Genomic DNA, 17,025 nt, shown 5'->3' on the forward strand with positions numbered 1-17,025 from the left:
CTTTGTCTACACCATCCTCAGACCTCTGCTCTGTCCTCTCACATACATCCTATGGAGCAGAAAGCTTGGGGCAGGGAGGCACAGAGAAACATGCTCAGGAGAGCTCTGAGATGCACAGAGAGTCCTGTAGAAAGGAATCACCACTCATTCTCTTCAGAAGCAGCCCTAAGGACCTGGACAGGTGTGTGTTGTGTGCTGGGCTCTCCCCTGGAAATATGGACTATGGAGAAGGCTGTGAGTCACTTCTCTTTGGAACAGGTCAACATCTGACTCCAGGCTCAGATATGTGTTTTAAAGGTCCCATCTGTGGGAGCTAGGCTCACTCCAGGAAGAGGGCTTCTCTTATGGTGGTTGTGTCTCTTCTGCCCAAGTACATCACAGGACAGGCCAGCAGCAGGCACACATCTTGGTCATGTCTGTGTGAGAAGCTAAAGTCCTGGCAGACTTGGGAGATGATGGTGAGGCAACTTCTGTCTGCTCAGGTGAAAAGCCACAAGAAGGCTGATGGGTTGGGAGCTCTGCTTTCAGGGGTGTTTCCCAGGTGGTGGAGCTTTCCTAGGAGATAGGAAACAGCAGGAGAGAGAAACACATGGCACACTGCACAGCTTGGAAGGTGGAGGCTGGACACGAGGGTGAAGAAATGTCACTCAAAGGGTAGTGCTGTGACACAAGAGGTCGTGCAGAGCAAAGTGGGGAAGCCAGATGGGTGTCTCCAGCCTGCAGGGAACAGAGGCAGTTGTGGGGCAGCATAGGACAACCGGTGGTGGAGATCCCAAAGAGTGCTGGCAAGGCTGGAAGTCATCAAGAGACCCCAAGTCTTTTCCCCATCACCATGGCAATCGTCTCTGCCACCAAGGCCTGTGAAGAGACACGTTGTCCTAAGGCACTGTAGGGGTGCTCATTGCCTCTTTGCACACCTCTGGTAAGGCTGGGAACTATCAGGCCATTGTTCTTCCCTCAGCATCACACATTCCCATCCCACTGCCCCAGGAAGTGCCCTGAGCAATGCCTGAGGGATAGGATCTGCCTTCCCAAGAGCTGGGGGCCAGGGCTTGGCCTTTCTCCTTCATCAAACCAACCCAAGGCTTTCTCAGCATCTCCTGTCCCTGCACATGGCCTTTGCTTACCAGCAATCATGGCCTCCAACTGCCTGTTCTAATGTGGCCCTGGGGAAGCTTTGCCAGCCGTGGCTCTCAGGGGGACTTCTTCAGGATACTTTGGGTTTTGCTTTTGACACCAAGTCCTTTTGTGCAATCTCTTCTCAGTACCTGAGTTTGAAGGACTTGGCACCAAATATACCATGGGGCTCATTAAAACAAAGCAAGCCCTAATGAACCACGTCTCTTCCCACAAGTTTTTTGAGTCTTGTACAAACAATTGGATCTCTTTCCTACTGTAGTTATGGAGAAAGATGTCAAACAGCTCCTAACAAAACTATTTATTTTCAAGGGTGTATTTATTACTTTTCACTTTAGGGAAGAGGTGATAACCTCTGGCTGATATTGATCCAGGGTGTCTCCTAAGGAGATCTGGACTGAGATCAGAGAAACTCCCTCAAGGACACAATGTGGACAACCTTCCTCCATGCTTCTGCAACCCCACCATGTCTCTCATCAGCCAACTAGGACTTGCATCCCTTGTCCTTACATCAGGTTTCTCTGCTACACTCTGGCCTCCAGCCAGGGTCAACCCACCACACCATTCCTTGTCTTCCAGCTCAGGGGACTGGGTACCTGCAGAACATCTCATCTTTCTACTTAAGGCTGAGGCAAAGAAGGCATTAAGTACCTCAGCCTCTTCCACATCCTTTGTCAGTATTGTTCCCCCCTGCATCTAATAAAGGATGGAGAATCTACTTAGCCCTCCTTTTGTTGCTGATGTGTTTACAGCAACATTGTTCTATCCTTTTATTGCCAAAGCCAAATAAAGTTCTAGTTGGGCTTTGGCATTTCTAATTGCCTCCCTGCTTTAACTTGACCATCCTTGTAGTCCTCCTGAGTTGCTTGTCCCTTCTTCCAAAGGCCATAAACTCTCCTTTTTGCTCTGAGGTCCAGCCAAAGCTCTCTGTTCAGTCAGACAGCAATAGCTCTCAGGGGCCTCATTAATACTTCAAGTTACTTTCTTTGTTGATTTTGATGTTGAGACTTCTTGAGCAGTCTCAGTACCTGAGTTTGAAGGATTCCCATGGGGCTTGTTAAAATAAAGCAAGCCCTAATGAGCCACGTCTCCTTTTGTAAGTCTCAGATGATTGCAGTTGTTTACTAGTACAGTTACAAAAAATATTCCAAAGATATTCTAATAAAAATAGGGTTTGTTTTAATGGATGCAGTTTATTCCTTTTCATTTTAGGGAAGAGCTGATAACCTCTGATTGATACTGATTTAGGTTCTCTCCTGTGGAGATCTAGGCTGGTCAGATGTAGTGGTTTGAGACTGGCTGGAGGCCAGATGCCCATCAAAGTCACTCTATCACTCCCCTTTTCAGTGGACAGGGGAGAAAATACATATTGAGAGGCTTGGGAGATCAGGACAGGGAGAGATCATTCCACAAGGTCATCAAGGAAGAGATGCCACATAGATGGGCTCATGATCAAGGGGTGGATTTGACCATTGATGCTACCTCACACGTCATCCATGAATGTGAAACATGTGCCTTGATCAAGCAAGCCAAGTGGTTAAAACCTCTCTGGTATGGAGGATGATGGCTGAAACACAAATATGGAGAGGCTTGTCAGAGTAAATAACTCTCCCACAGACACCCCAAGGCAAACAGTATGTGCTCACAATGGTAGAAGCAACCATGGGCTGGCTAGAAATGTGTCCTGTGCCCCATGCCACTGCCTGGAACACCATCCTGGGTCTTGAGAAGCAAGTCCTCTGGCGACATGGCACCCCAGAAAGAATTGAGTCAGACAATGGAACTCATTTCTGGAATAATCTCATAGACACCTGGGCCAAAGAACACACAGCATCCAATGGGTGTATCATCTACCCTGCCATGCACCAGCCTCCAGGAAAATTGAGAGGTACAGTGGACTGTTAAAAACCACTTTAAGAGCAATGAGTGGTGGAACCCTGAAAAACTAGGATATACAGTTAGCAAAGGCCACCTGGTTTCTTAATTCCAGGGGGTCAACAAATCAACCTGGCCCTGCCCAACCAAAACTCCCATGGACTGTAGAAGGGGATAAAGTCCCTGTAGTGTGCATGAAAAAACCTGTTGGGGAAGGGAGTCTGGGTTATTCCTGCTTCAGGAAAAGGCAAACCCATTCATGAGATTGTTTTTGCTCAGGAACCTGGATGCTCTTAGTGGGTAATGCAAAGGATGGGGAAGTCCAGTGTGTACCCCAAGGGAATTTAATTTTGGGTGAGGACAGATGACAAATGGTTGCTGTGTAATGTATAAATGACACTATGTGATGAATCACCCAAATCCTGTTTGCATCTTGCTGTGTTCCCCTTCATGAAAATCCATGGTGATTAAAGAGCACAGAGAGAGCCAAGCTCCTACACACAGAGTCTTCCTTGGGATGCTCAGAGAGGTCTATGCTCACTTTTTCAACCTACCTGTGTGTTCCTCATCTCCCACCACAATTTCACCATTGCTGGCCTCTCCTCTGATTCTCACCCACAAGGACTCTCCCACCTTGTCAACTGTCCCACCAAGGAGCTCTGTACACAAAAGCAGAGTCTCCCTTTTGAGGGAACCCCACTACGAACCCTTGCAGCCTTTCTCTCCTGCAAAGCCTGTACCCACTCACTGCAGCACTCCAAGCTGTGTGACACGTCCCACCACACCAGGGCAGTTACTCCAGCAATGTCAAAAAGCCCAGGCTCCACCTGGTCCTGGCAAAGACCCTGCCTGAGGTCATGGCTGGACGTTTTGGACATAGCACCTAGGGTGTGCCTCCAGGCCAAGCTCTGGCTTGTCTTAGGGAAAACTGGTACTAAGATCCTGTGTGTGCAAAGGCTTTGCTACAGAGCACAGACAAGCTGAAGTGGTTGTCTGATGGAAGCACAAAGCTAAAATTGGATGCCAAGAGAGTAAGAAAGCTCTTCTGTGCCTAAGGACAGAGAGAAAGAGGGCTGGGAAGGGCAGGCCTGGCAGGGAAGCAGGATTTTGTCTGTGGTGTCTCTGCTGCTCCTGAGGGCCTTTGGCAGGGATGAAGCTGATCTCCAGGAATGACAAGGCACTGCTGACAAGCCATGCCAGATTTTTCTGTCTGTTCCTTGACTCTGCTATCAAGGGGGGGAGTAAAAACTGGAAATCATGCAGTCTAGGTGGAAGCCCCTAGTGTGAAGTTTCTCCTTCACACAGACTGTCCTCCATGTCCTGGCTAGAGAAGGGACAGGATTTGCCATGCTGCAGAGGTGGCCACTGGTTTCCTTCTGTGTGTGTCTGCAATGCTGTCTGGGATGCGTGATGCACTCTGACTGGTGATGGTTTTCCTGGACAGGACCATCACTGTCCCTACCAACCACTTGTAGCCACGTCTGGGAGCCTTGGTATCTCAGGCAACTTCACAGGTCTGAGTTTGGAATTAGATAATGTGCCCTGACCTCGATTAGGAAATGTGATGATGCTCATGGCACACCTGAACTGGGGCCAGAAGATTCCCACCTTCTCTGGGTGTTGCTGTGGGATGGGGAGCAGCTGATTCCACTTCTAGACCCAGAACTGTAGACACGGAACAGGGGCTGAATCCCCTCTGTCCACAGTGGCAATGGAGATCATTGCTTGTGTCAGGAATAGTGGGGCCCTGCAGCAGTCTACTAGCTAGATAGCAAACAGAGTAACAGCCTTCAGAGCCCAACTGTCAGCTGGATTTATTACACATCTACAAATCCCCCCATGCAGCCCATAATATCTAAAGGTGGACACAAGAAATTTACAGAGGGATGATTCTGAAAGCTTTGCTGACTTCCAGTTAAAGACCACAGCTTCTCTCTCCTTAGCCAGCAGTCCTATCCTTTACCAGAGAAAGCAAAGACACTGGCCAGGCACAATCTGCCCAGGTTCTATCCAGCCACCTCCACTAGGAGACACACAGAAACGGGATCTGAGTGGACAAGCCCTGTGAACAATAACACACCCAGTGATAGCATAGAGCACCTTACCAACCCAATGATTACAGTGTGCTGCACAATGCCAGGACCAACCCAATACCCCAGCCACACTCAGACTGTCCTGGAGGCATCCAGGAGTCCCCCTCTCCACCCAGCCCCTTTTATGGGGAAGTGATGCCAGGTGGTGTGGAGAACAGCCTGGGCTAACTCAGCTCACCTGTGCTGGCTGCTTGGGGAGGTTGACTCTGACCTGGCTAGAACCAGGACAGCTGTTTTCAAAGGAGCTACTGAATGGATAGGCCACTGGGTAGCCAAGGATTGGCAGGTAAATAGAGCACAAACCGATAGTTGGAAACAACTGTTAGAAAGTGGGGGACAAAAGGTGCTGCATATTGGCTGGGGAAAAGGACATGATCGTTCAAACTCAACCACTGCCCAGTTCAACCAAGAGGTAGATAGCCTGACCCAGCTATGATGAAATGATGTCACAAATGACAATCAAGAATGAGAATGCTTGCTCAAATGGCTACATGTAACGTGTGATCACACTGGATGAGCTGAACTATACTGAGAAGGGATAGCCTGAGGGTGTCCCACACCAGCCAAATGATGTGACTGCCTGTTTGCAGTGTTGGTTAAGGCTTAACAAAGACCATCCCAGTAAAGTGTGTCCCCCCCTTGCACATTTAGGACAGGAAAACATTGCAGCAAATTGATTATATCAACCCACTGTGACCATCAGGTGGAAAGAAATATGTCCTGGTGGGAGTAGAGGTTATATCTGGTCTCACCGTGGCTGCTGACTTTGCATCAGCTGCTGGGGGAGAATCCAGTACAGACCCTAAGGGCTGGTTTGGTACACCTTCCCTACCAGAGGGAATTCAAAGTGACAATGGCTCACACTTTACAGCTGCAGTGGTACAAGACTGGGCTGAGGAGGAAGGGATTGGATGGGTATTCCACAGCCCCTGCTACCCCCTAGCTAATGGCAGGGTTGAACATACCAATGGATTAATTAAGTGCTTTGCTAAAAAAACCCCACAAACACAGATGGCATTTGTGATTGTGTGATGCCATCTACCAGCTGAATAACTGGTGGAGTGGGGATGGCTGTCCCAAAATGAAAGCCTTCTGCGTATCTGCCCCAAAAATCCCTATTAAACCAGGAGAATATCCTACAGGATTTTACACCAGCCAGCCTGTGCTGGTGAGAATGCTGCAGACTGGAACAGTGGCAATGGTACTAACTACTCCCAAGAATTCCTATGTGTGGGAAGGCAAGGATTGTTCAGGGAAAGTACAATGGATTAGCACCTGATGGATCTCACCCTCCTTTTAACCCTGCTGGTTAAATATAGCTGAGCAAGTTTATTCCCTTTTATGTTCACAGGAATCCTGAAGTAAGAAAACTCTGATTGAAGTAGACATCTGCAGGATCAACAATCATCCTACAGAAGTGGAACTGGAATCAAAGTGAAGCAACTGTACGAATTATGCAGTGCTTAACTCTGATTCTAATGCAACTCCCTTTGATGTGTGGCCAAAAAGAACCAGAATGGCCTTGGTCCCAAGCCTGGATTTACTGGAAGTAGGGGAATGCATCCCATTGAGGAAAACCTAAATTTAGCACAGGACTGAAGTGTACTCACAAATGGAGTGGAGATGGGACAACATGGACAGACTTCCATCCCTGAAGGGAAAAGCAGGGGAAGGAGTCCAGGCAGGGTGTAAAATGATCAGTGGATCAGCCCATGAAAAAGCCACATCAGTGGTGTCCCTGCTCACTTCAGGGGCAGGACTAGATGGTCTTTAAAGGTCCCTTCAAACCTCATGCATTCTGTGATTCTATGATTGTGTGGTGCACCAAGTGCCTTGTGTTATCACTGTTTTGTGTATATTCTGTTTGGAGTCCTGTTTTAAGTCCCCTCTCCCTACTCTGCCTCAGTAAACTCTCATCCCAACTCAGGCACTTTGTGTTTCTCCCATTCTCCTCCTCATCCCACTGGGGGAGGCACGTGGTGCTCAGCTGCAGGCTGGGGTTACACGATGACAGCCACTAATGTGCACTTGCAGCCCAGGAAGCCAACTGTGTCCTGGGATACATCAAAACCAGTGTCACCAGCAGGTCAAGGGAGGTGATTCTGCCCCTCTGCTCTGCTCTGTTGACACCCACCCCCTGTCAGCTCTGGGGCCCTCAGGACAAGAATGACGTGGAACTGTTGGAGTGAGTCCAGAGGAAGCCACGAAGATGCTCCAAGGGCTGGAGCACCTCTGCTGTGGAGATAGGCTGAGTGAATTGGAGTGATTCAGCCCAGAGAAGAGAAGGCTCTGGCAAGAGCTTCTAGCAGCCTTCCAGTACCTAAAAAGGGCCTACAGGAAAGATGGAGAGGGAGTGTAGTGATAGGACAAGGGGGAATGGGTTTAAACTAAAATATTTAGATTAGACATTAGGAAAAAAATTCTTCTGGGGGTGGGTTGGGGGGAGGCCCTGGCACAGGGTGCCAGAGAAGCTGTGGCTGCCCCTGGATCCCTGGCAGGGTTCAAGGCTGGGTTGGATGAAACTCTGGGCAATGGAAGGGGATGGGTTTTCAGGTCCCTTCCAACCCAAAATCGTTCTATGACTCAGAGTGACCTGAACTTAAATGTAAGAATCCAACAATTTTCCACACTATAACCAAGAGGAGATTTGCTGGTGGGAAGATGGACTAGTAAAGCTGCACTCCCCAGCACCTCTGTCCAACATCATCATGACACAGCATGCCCAGTGCTTACTTCACCATCACCCATGCTGGCACACCCCGAGGCACACACTTCCCAGCGCTCCTTTCCCTGTGGAGTTTGATGCTACTGAGCCCATGGGCAGGGATGGCCGGGTTTTCCACACGAGGGTGCTGTCCTCACTGGCAAAGGCCACACTGCAGGTTTTCCAGTAGAGCAGATCATAACCCAGCATAGCACTGGAGAGGTCACAGCCAAACCGACCACCAGGCCAAGTGAGAGCTTGCTTTCAGCTGTTAGAACAGGATTTCAGAGGCTGAATCTTTCCTTGACTGTAAGCTGATGACTCGTGTGACACCCTGAACACAATATTTCCTTGTCCACAGTGGTGAATGAATTGTTACACAAGAAGTTTTTCTTCCCATAAATCTACTGCAATACAATTACTAACCCACCAGGGGTTCAGCAGCTTAAATTCTAAAATGATAAGAGATTTTTAAGTACCTCAGATGTAACTATTTCGTGAAACAACCCGAAGAAGCTTGATTTAAAAAACCTCCACGTCCTTCCTTGTGTTCCAGGCCCCTTTGGATGTCCTGAGGAGCAGATCCCAAAAAGTCTGGGAGCTTTTATGGCTTCAAGGGATTGCTTTTTGCAGTGTTCAGCACTCACAGTCATAGTTCAAAATTCACCCTGATTTTCACAACTGATGAGGCATGCCCAGGGTCGTAGCCCTGCAGACCAGGTCAGGCCGCCTCACCCAGGCTCTGTGTTGGGAGTTGCTTTGCTCCTTGGAGCCTTTGTGGGTTTGTGCTGTGCTGTAATGATGCTGCAGGTCTTTATGCTGGTGATTAAGCAGAGGCTGGTCCTCCTCAGTGGCAGGACTCAGATTACACCTCTGTAATGGAGAGTCACGATTAAGCCAAGAAAACACCCCAACAGATACAACACTGAGCACAGCCCCTTCCTTTGATCCCGTGGTCTCAGATATCTTTGTTTCACTCTCCACACACGCTGAAACGAGCAGATTTTTGCTCATGGAAGGCCCAATCCAAATCCATGGACCTCAGCAAGAGTCTTTCATTGACATCAGCCAGCTTTGAATCAGACCCAGAAGGGCTGGTTTTGTAAACACAGACACTGCAGGTCAAACACCGGTTTGAGGTGGTTTTAGGGATGCCACATGATGAGCTACAGGATCACTACCGGCATGTGGGAGCACTGGGGTCCCTCCAAGGGGCTGTGACACAGCCTGACATGACTGACATGATGAGGTACTCAGGGATCTGGTTTAGCTTAGGATGGGAATGGTTGGACTTGATGATCTTCAAAGGTCTTTTCCTACCTGGTGATTCTGTGATTCTGTGTGATTCTGTAACTCCAGGGCCCTACTACCTGGTGCAAGTATATTCACTGATACACTCACCCAGATACTGATCTGTTTGTGGCAACCTGGCTACTGGAGCAGAAACTCATCAACCCTTGAGTCTGGCACAAGCCAGGGTTAAGTCACCACTTTTGGTGACTGCTTGGCCAGAGCAGAGCATGCGGACTACAATGTTTACATGAGGAACCTGCAGTCCCTGTATTTGTTTTAAAATTGGTAACATTTCTATCTGCACAGGTATTTATAACCATGCTCATCATAACCCTGCTGACTGCAGCTTTGGAAAACTCTGGAAATAAAGAGCTGATGGACAGCATTTTAGTAAGATGAGAGAACAGTCTTAAGTGCTCCAAGAATGCATTCTTGCACAATGGCAAACAATAATAGTACACATGCTCTGTGCTCCCAAGACTTGAAAGCAAGAATGATGGGGTAGAGTTTTTTTTGGCCTGTGCAACACAGAAAGATAGAATAGATCCTCTTCAGGATTTTATATATTTTCTTCTAGCTTTAAAATTCACACAGCTGTACTGCAGCGACTCCAAAGTATTAATCTTTCTCCTTGTTTGGATTGAATTAACGTGTTTTTTCACATCAAGAGCAGCTGCACTTTGCTGAAAAAACTTCTATTTTTTTTTCCCTTTGCTTGTTCACTTCATGCTGGGTTAAACTAAACACATTCATTCCTGGCAAAAGATGAAATGTGAAACTGCAGAAGTGGGCTCCAGCATCGTCCACTCAAGTGTTTAGAGGCCGCTGTATGTCATGTCCTGCTTGATGCACGGTGCTTGGATTTTAGAATGTAATCATGTGCCTAGGCATGCATACACATATTTAAAGCACATCTTTACACAGGTGATATAGAGGGTATGAAATGTGCAGATTTGTTGAAAAGAGCTTTAATAGAGTAAGAAAATAAAAGGTTACAGGCAAGAGAAAAAAACATGCACAAGAAAAGGAGCAGAAGCAGGTTCAGCAGGGCAATGGAGATGTCTGAAGGCAGTCCCATGCAACAGGAGCAAGGGTCTCTTTTAATGGTCCTGGGGGGCATTAAAAGGAGTGTGGCCAGAAAGTCAAAGGAGGGGATCCTCCTTCTCTGCTCTGCCCTGGTCAGGCCCCACCTGGAGTGTTGTGTCCAGTCCTGGGCTCCCTGGGATAAAAGAGACAGGGATCTCCTGGAGAGAGTCCAGAGGAGGGACAGAGATGCTGAAAGGCCTGGAGCATCTCCCCTGTGAGGAAAGGCTGAGCGAGCTGGGGCTGTTCAGCCTGGAGAAAAAAAGCCTGAGAGGGGATCTGATCAATGGTTATCAATAGCTGAAGGGTGGGACACAGGGGGACATGGGCAGCCTCTTCTCAGTGTCTGTGGGGACAGGACAAGGGGCGATGGCCTCAAGTTGGAGCACAGGGAGTTCCACACCAATCTGGGGAAGAACTCCTTCCCAGTGAGGGTGAGGGAGCCCTGGGACAGGCTGCCCAGGGGGTGTGGAGTCTCCTTCTCTGGAGAGATTCCAGCCCCGTCTGGACACCGACCTGTGTGACCTGTCCTAGGGACCCTGCTTGGGCAGGGGGTTGGAACTGATGAGCTCTGAAGGTCCCTTCCCACCCCTGTGATTCTGTGATGAAAATTCAACTTCTCTTTCCATTCACACTCGTGAAAGGCGCAGTAAAACGCTGGGCTGGTTCCCTGGCATTTCATTCTCACTTTGGCACCTACAAATGGCACCAGGCAAATGGCGACTGGGGTCTTTGGTGACACCATGGTGCCACACTCCACCCACACGGGCTCCACGGGTGCTGCATCACCCCCCTCACCACATGCGTGCCCCTTGCAGCCCTTCTCTTCCCGCAGACAGGCACACAGGCCAAGTTGTCCTTCAGCGTCTGGCACACCCGGGCCCACCCGTGTGCTCCGCTGCTCCTGGAAGGCCCGGGCAGGGCAAAGCGCTGCAGGGACGGTGGCACCTGCCGGTCCTCCCATGCTCCGGTCCCGGCAGGCCTGGGTGCTTTGGGCTCACAGCCCCCCGGGTCTCGGGCCTGCCAGAGCCGCCCCGCCAGGAGGACACCCGGCCTGCGGTGGGTGGGGGGGCCGCGGGGTTCCCAGCGCAGGCCTCGCTCGCCCACGCCAATCGCTCCGAGGCCGCGGGGGCCGGGCGGGAGGGCGGCGGGTGAGGCTGAGTGAGGAGAGGCCGGGACCGGCTGGCGCCGGCGGGGGAGCAGCTCAGCACAGCAGCCGGGCCGGCCCCGCCCCGGCCCGCGGCCGTCCTCTCCTCGCTCCGCCCGGGGCGCGCAGAGGTCGGGAGTGGCGTGGGTCGTCGCGGAGAGCGAGCGGGTCTGCGCCTCCCCGGCAGGGGAGGCTGGAGGTGAGCGGGCAGAGCAACAGCGGGAGCTCACGGGGCTGGTGGTGCTGCGAGGGTCGGGGTTGAGCCCGGGGACGCCAGCGGGGCGGGTGCTGCCTCAAGGAATAACGGGTGACGGGGAGGCGGCGGGTTGTAGCGCCGAGAGCTTGTGGCGCTACCCCGGGCTCCCGACCCCTCTGCGGAATCCACGGTGAAGGTGGGTTCAGGCACCGGCTCCTCGCTCCGGTCCCGCCCCGGCTGGGGAGAGCTGCCAGGGCCCGGCTCCCTGCCGCGGGCGCCCGCCGGAGAAGGGGCTGGGCGGGCTGAGCGCCGCAATCCGTCAGGGAACAAACATCCCCCGGGCCGTTCTCTCGGAAGAGTTCCCGTGTGGCGAGCTGGGCGGGCGAGACCCGTCGGGAACGAGGGGTTCTAGCGAGGAACGGCGCGGCGGCGCTTCATGAGGCACCGTCCTGGCCCGCAGGCAGCTCTCAGCCGAGCCTGAGGCGCTTCATGAGGCACCGTCCTGACCCGCAGGCAGCTCTCAGCCGAGCCTGAGGCGCTTCATGAGGCACCGTCCTGACCCGCAGGCAGCTCTCAGCCGAGCCTGAGGCGCTTCATGAGGCACCGTCCTGGCCCCGCAGGCAGCTCTCGGCCGAGCCTGAGGCGCTTCATGAGGCACCGTCCTGACCCGCAGGCAGCTCTCGGCCGAGCCTGAGGCGCTTCACCCTGAACCCCTCGGCGTGTCGAATGGTTAAACTGAGGGAAGATTTCGTTCCTGTTAGTGGAAGGAGCTCCCAGAGAACAGGATGGCTGCGCGGCTGGAAGGGTTGTGCTTGTGAGTGGTACTCGGAAGGTGTGTGTCCTGGTCAGAACTACCCCCCAGCACACAGGTCTGAGGTTGGAGTTGCCAAAAAACACCCCCAAACCAAATGCTTGGCGGTAAACCCCACTGCTGGAGTCAGTTAAGGCCTGATTGGGTGGTAGATTTTTAGGAGGTGCTGGCAGCTGAGGGAGAATACAGCCTGGGATTAGAGGGGAGTGTTTCTGGGATGGGTCAGCACGCTTCATGGGAAGCCAGGTACCTGGCTGGTAGCTGGATGGGTTTGAAAAGGCTTGCTTATTTGTCTGCATCGTTTTTTTCAGCAGCTAAAGGTAATTCCTTGATTTGCGAGTGGGATGTGATGCTTTATAAGCTTTGCAAAAGTCAGGGGGGAATGTTTGAGGGGATAGATGTGGTGATGTTTGTCCCCCACAGGAGCCAATTTCTCCTTTGGCCAAGAGGGACAACTGGTTGTGATGTGAGACTGCTGGTCATTGATGTATCTATCCACAAGCTCAGGCTTATCAAGACAGTCAGGAGACTTGTGGAGACTTAAATGCAGAGGAGCTTTTTCCCCTTGTCCTAGCTCTTATGTTGTTAACCTAAATTGGTGTGTTGGAAGACAATGGACTTTGTGAGGTACTTCTGCTCAGAGAAGCTGGTAACATTGAATACTGCATCTGATGATAAGCCAAAAGTGCTTTTTACCTGGAATCAGTGCTGCTGAGTGAGGAACACCTGTTCTAGGTTATGAGTTGTTACACACTGGTGAAATTCATATAAAATATTAAGTCTTAATCTAAGGGTAGATGAGGTACTTAGGGATATGGTTTGGCATAGGATGTGAGCAGTTATGATCTTAAAGGTCTTTTCCAACCTTGTGATTCTGTAATTCCCATCTTGTGTTGGCGTTACATTAAGGAGGTAAAGCAGACAGTAGAGATTTCTCAGCTTGCTAGTTGTTTCCAGGCAAGGAAGAGAACAAATCCCCCCCCAAGACTGTCTGAGGACACCAACCTGTCTGAACTCTGAAGCCCTGAGGATGTGTGCTCAAGTAGATGTCATCACAGACTTAAAACTTCAGTTTTCCAGCATGCACTTTTTTTTGGCAGAAATACACCTAAAGAAGGCATCTTCTTAAAACTTCTCCACTTGAGGGAGTTCCTCCTCTTCATGTGGTCACAAACTTGGTGGAAGGAATTTTGTATTGTGGTTTTGAAGGCTACTGATGGTTTTCTGACATCCTTTTCAGTGCAGAACTTAACTGGTATCTGGTCTGAAGTGCAACACAAGTTCTGAAAAGTTAGTATTGCAACAACAGCCAGGGTTTTTTTATAGACCCAGCAGTGGCCAGTAAACACAAGAACTTTATCAGCCATTCCAGCAATTGGGAAATTGAGAATTACTACATACATAAGGGAAGGAGTGGAAAGCCTCTGTAGATCATGCATTTTGGCATTCTCTTGATTCTGGGGAGCAGCATATATGGGCTCAATACACAAAAATCAAACTGCAAAGCAGTTATTTCTACTTGTGAATAGTGACTGTGGTAAAAGAGTGTTCAGTCAGTACAGCTGCAGGTGGTAAGGCTGTGGCCATCTGGGCATAACTTTGAGTTTTGCCTCATTTTCTTCCATTACAACCATGGGACTTCTCCTTCTGGAGAGCACTGCACACAGAGCTTGTGTCAAAGTTTGAGTTGTGACCAGTGCTTAGAGCAGATTAAGTCATCTACCATCCCTTCTGCAGCAGCTGGGTTGGCACGGATCCACCTTGTGACTATTTCTCAAGCCTTTGGAAGTAGTTGTTTTGAATGAACGATCTCTCAGGGAACCCTCAGATCTCAACTGATAGCCCTTCTCTCTGCAGGAGAGCAGGATGCAGCTGGCATGTTACAGTATGCTGCTTTTGCAGGTCTGAGAAGAGCAGGGGAAAGTTGTATAAGCTTGCTACTCTCCCCTAAAAGGAATATGAGGGAAAGACAGTTGCAGTGGTTTGTGTGATGTGATGCTGAGGGTTCCTGCAAGTCGGCTGTATATATAGTTTAGAATTTGGTTTGGGTTGCATATAGGATATATTTAGGCTTAGTTTTGTGTTGGGAGGAGGGATGTTGGTTTCTTTTGTAGAGGCCAGGAAGGACTTGATGACATGATCCCACATGGTTCCAGGTATGCTGCAGAGTTGGACATTTGGAGCTCAATGGAGGCTGAGGGAGCTGGGCTGGTTCAGCCTGGAGAAGAGAAGGCTGTGGGGGGACCTCACTGCAGCCTCCCAGTCCCTGGAGGGAGCAGAGGAACAGGAGGGGAATCAGCTTGTTAAAGGGGAGATAATGGCAGGACAAGGGAGATGGATTAAAACTAGAAAGTGTTAGATGAGATCTTATGGGGAATTTCTTTCCAGAGAGAGTGGTGAGGGGCTGGAACAGGCTGCCCAGAGAGGGGGTGGGTGCCCCATCCCTGGGGGTGTTCAAGGCCAGGTTGGCTGGGGCCCTGGGCAACCTTGTGTAGCTCCAGGCCTGGAGGTTGGTGGCCCTGCCTGTGGCAGGGGGGTTGGAGCTCTGTGACCCTTAGGGTCCCTTCCAACCCAGCCCATTCTATGATACTATTGATTTTCTGCTGCACTACAGTCTGATCAGCTTGAGCTACATTTCTATAGGGAGTGATGCCTTGAAAGAAAGAACCCCTTTCCCTGTCCCAAGCTACTCGTGCTCTTCTCTCAGCATTGAGCCTGTGGAGATGATTTCGAAGCCAGGTAGTGAATTGCAGTGAGGAACCACCATGGGGTAAAATCAGCCCTGGGTATGCAGAAAAAATGTTAAAGCTTTAACCTAAATCTCTTTCTTAGCCTGGGTCTCTGTGAAGCATCACAAATTCTTGTGTTGGGTGAGGGGAGGTGGTGGCAGTGAAGTGGGAATGCTTGTCAGGAACGGGTGGAGGCCAGGGTCTGGGCTTTGATGGGGGTGTTGGTTTACACTGGCTCTAAGTTACAAGGAACCTGTCTCAGCAGGGGAATCTTCCCAGGCTGGAAAGAGCACCAGTTTCATTTTAAGGATGGTAGTGGATCTCTCCACCCATTGATACAATCTTAAAGGCAACACGACTTGGCTGCGATAAGGTGTGCTTGTCTTTGCCTTTGTTCTGGTGAAAGTAAATTTACAAGAGATTATGCAGTCTCAAAGGATTAACATCTACAAGTCAAAACAAATAGCCTTCCTGATTTGTTTTTTTTTGGTAATGTGGGCTGTAACTAACATGTACCTTGTCTCTGACATGCTGAAATCCAGCTGGTATCTCACAGTGCTATCTGGAAAATCACTACTTTTAAATTTGGACTCTCTGGGTGCATCCAAACGTTGCTATGGCGTGACAATTGTGCACTAAAATCCAGCCTAAAGAGGGGAGTGCAGTTATTAACTGACTCTAGCTGTGAATTTAGAGCCTCTTGGTAAGAACAAAAGGGTAATAAGATTGCCAGGATCAGGATTCCCTGTTGTGCTCTGGTTTATGTCCTGCTTGCATTTGTAATGGCTGTTCCAGGTTTCTGTAGGGGAAAAGCCACACTTTCACCTGAAGGGGAAGCTGAGAGTATCCCATAGAAGAACTTGAAAAGTGCTCTTTAGGAAGCCAAAATGGTGTCATTATTTCCTACTAGCAAAATGAATTATCCTCATTCTAGTTAATTGAACAGTTTGCTGGGGTAGAATCATAGAATCCCAGCCTGGTCTGGGTTGGAAGGGACCCCAAGGATCGCACAGCTCCAACCCCCTGCCACAGGCAGGGCCACCAACCTCCAGGCCTGGAGCTACACAAGGTTGCCCAGGGAACCTGGTATATCACAGACTTAGAATTGAGACAGCCATTCTCACTGCAGTGTCACTGGGTGCAGGTTGTCCTCAGAGCTCCAGCTAACAGCGTGTCTAGCTGTGGAGTGTACCTGGAAGAGGTGTAGAGGAAGGTCTGCCAAGAGCTGGGCCACTGTGTCCTGCCCAGCAGGGTGTAGAGCCCCAGCACACACAATGCAGGCTCTTGTGATGTTGGAGAGATCAGTTCTAGGAGCTGTTATCCAGCCCAGAGCCCTGTCTGGTGTGAAGCTACTGTAAAGGGCTGCCCAGATTGGGGGTGGGTGCCCCATCCCTGGGGGTGTTCAAGGCCAGGTTGGATGGGGCCCTGGGCAACCTTGTGTAGCTCCAAGGCCTGGAGGTTGGTGGCCCTGCCTGTGGCAGGGGGTTGGAGCTGTGCGATCCTTGGGGTTCCTTCCAACCCAGACCATTCTCTGATTCTATGATTTGAATCCTTCTGGAGGGTTTGAAAGGTGTTGGGTCAGAATTTGTGTTTAATGTTTTCAGTGAAAAGGAAGAGGAATTCTCCTGTTTAGAGATGGTACTGGGGTAAAAGCTTGAAGGCAGTGCTCCTGAAATAATAATTTCTCATGTGATTTTTCTTCTAAGGTTATTTCTGGTGAATTGGAGCAAGGATAAAGTGACCCTTCATATCTGTAATTTAAAAATAACCCCTGAAGTCAGCCAGCATTAGTCAGGGCTGCGCTGTGAGAGTCAGAGGTGCTGACTGGAGGTGGGGGGGGGGAGTGGCTGTGGCTGTGGCTGTCACTCTGGCCAGTGCTCAGGGCTGGCTGGGATGGGCATGGTTGTCTCAGCTCAGGCAGAGCAGAACAACTGTCTGCAGTGGAAGTAAATTATTG

This window comes from Gallinula chloropus (assembly GCF_964237585.1).
Source record: "Gallinula chloropus genome assembly, chromosome: 28".
NCBI lineage: Eukaryota > Metazoa > Chordata > Aves > Gruiformes > Rallidae > Gallinula > Gallinula chloropus.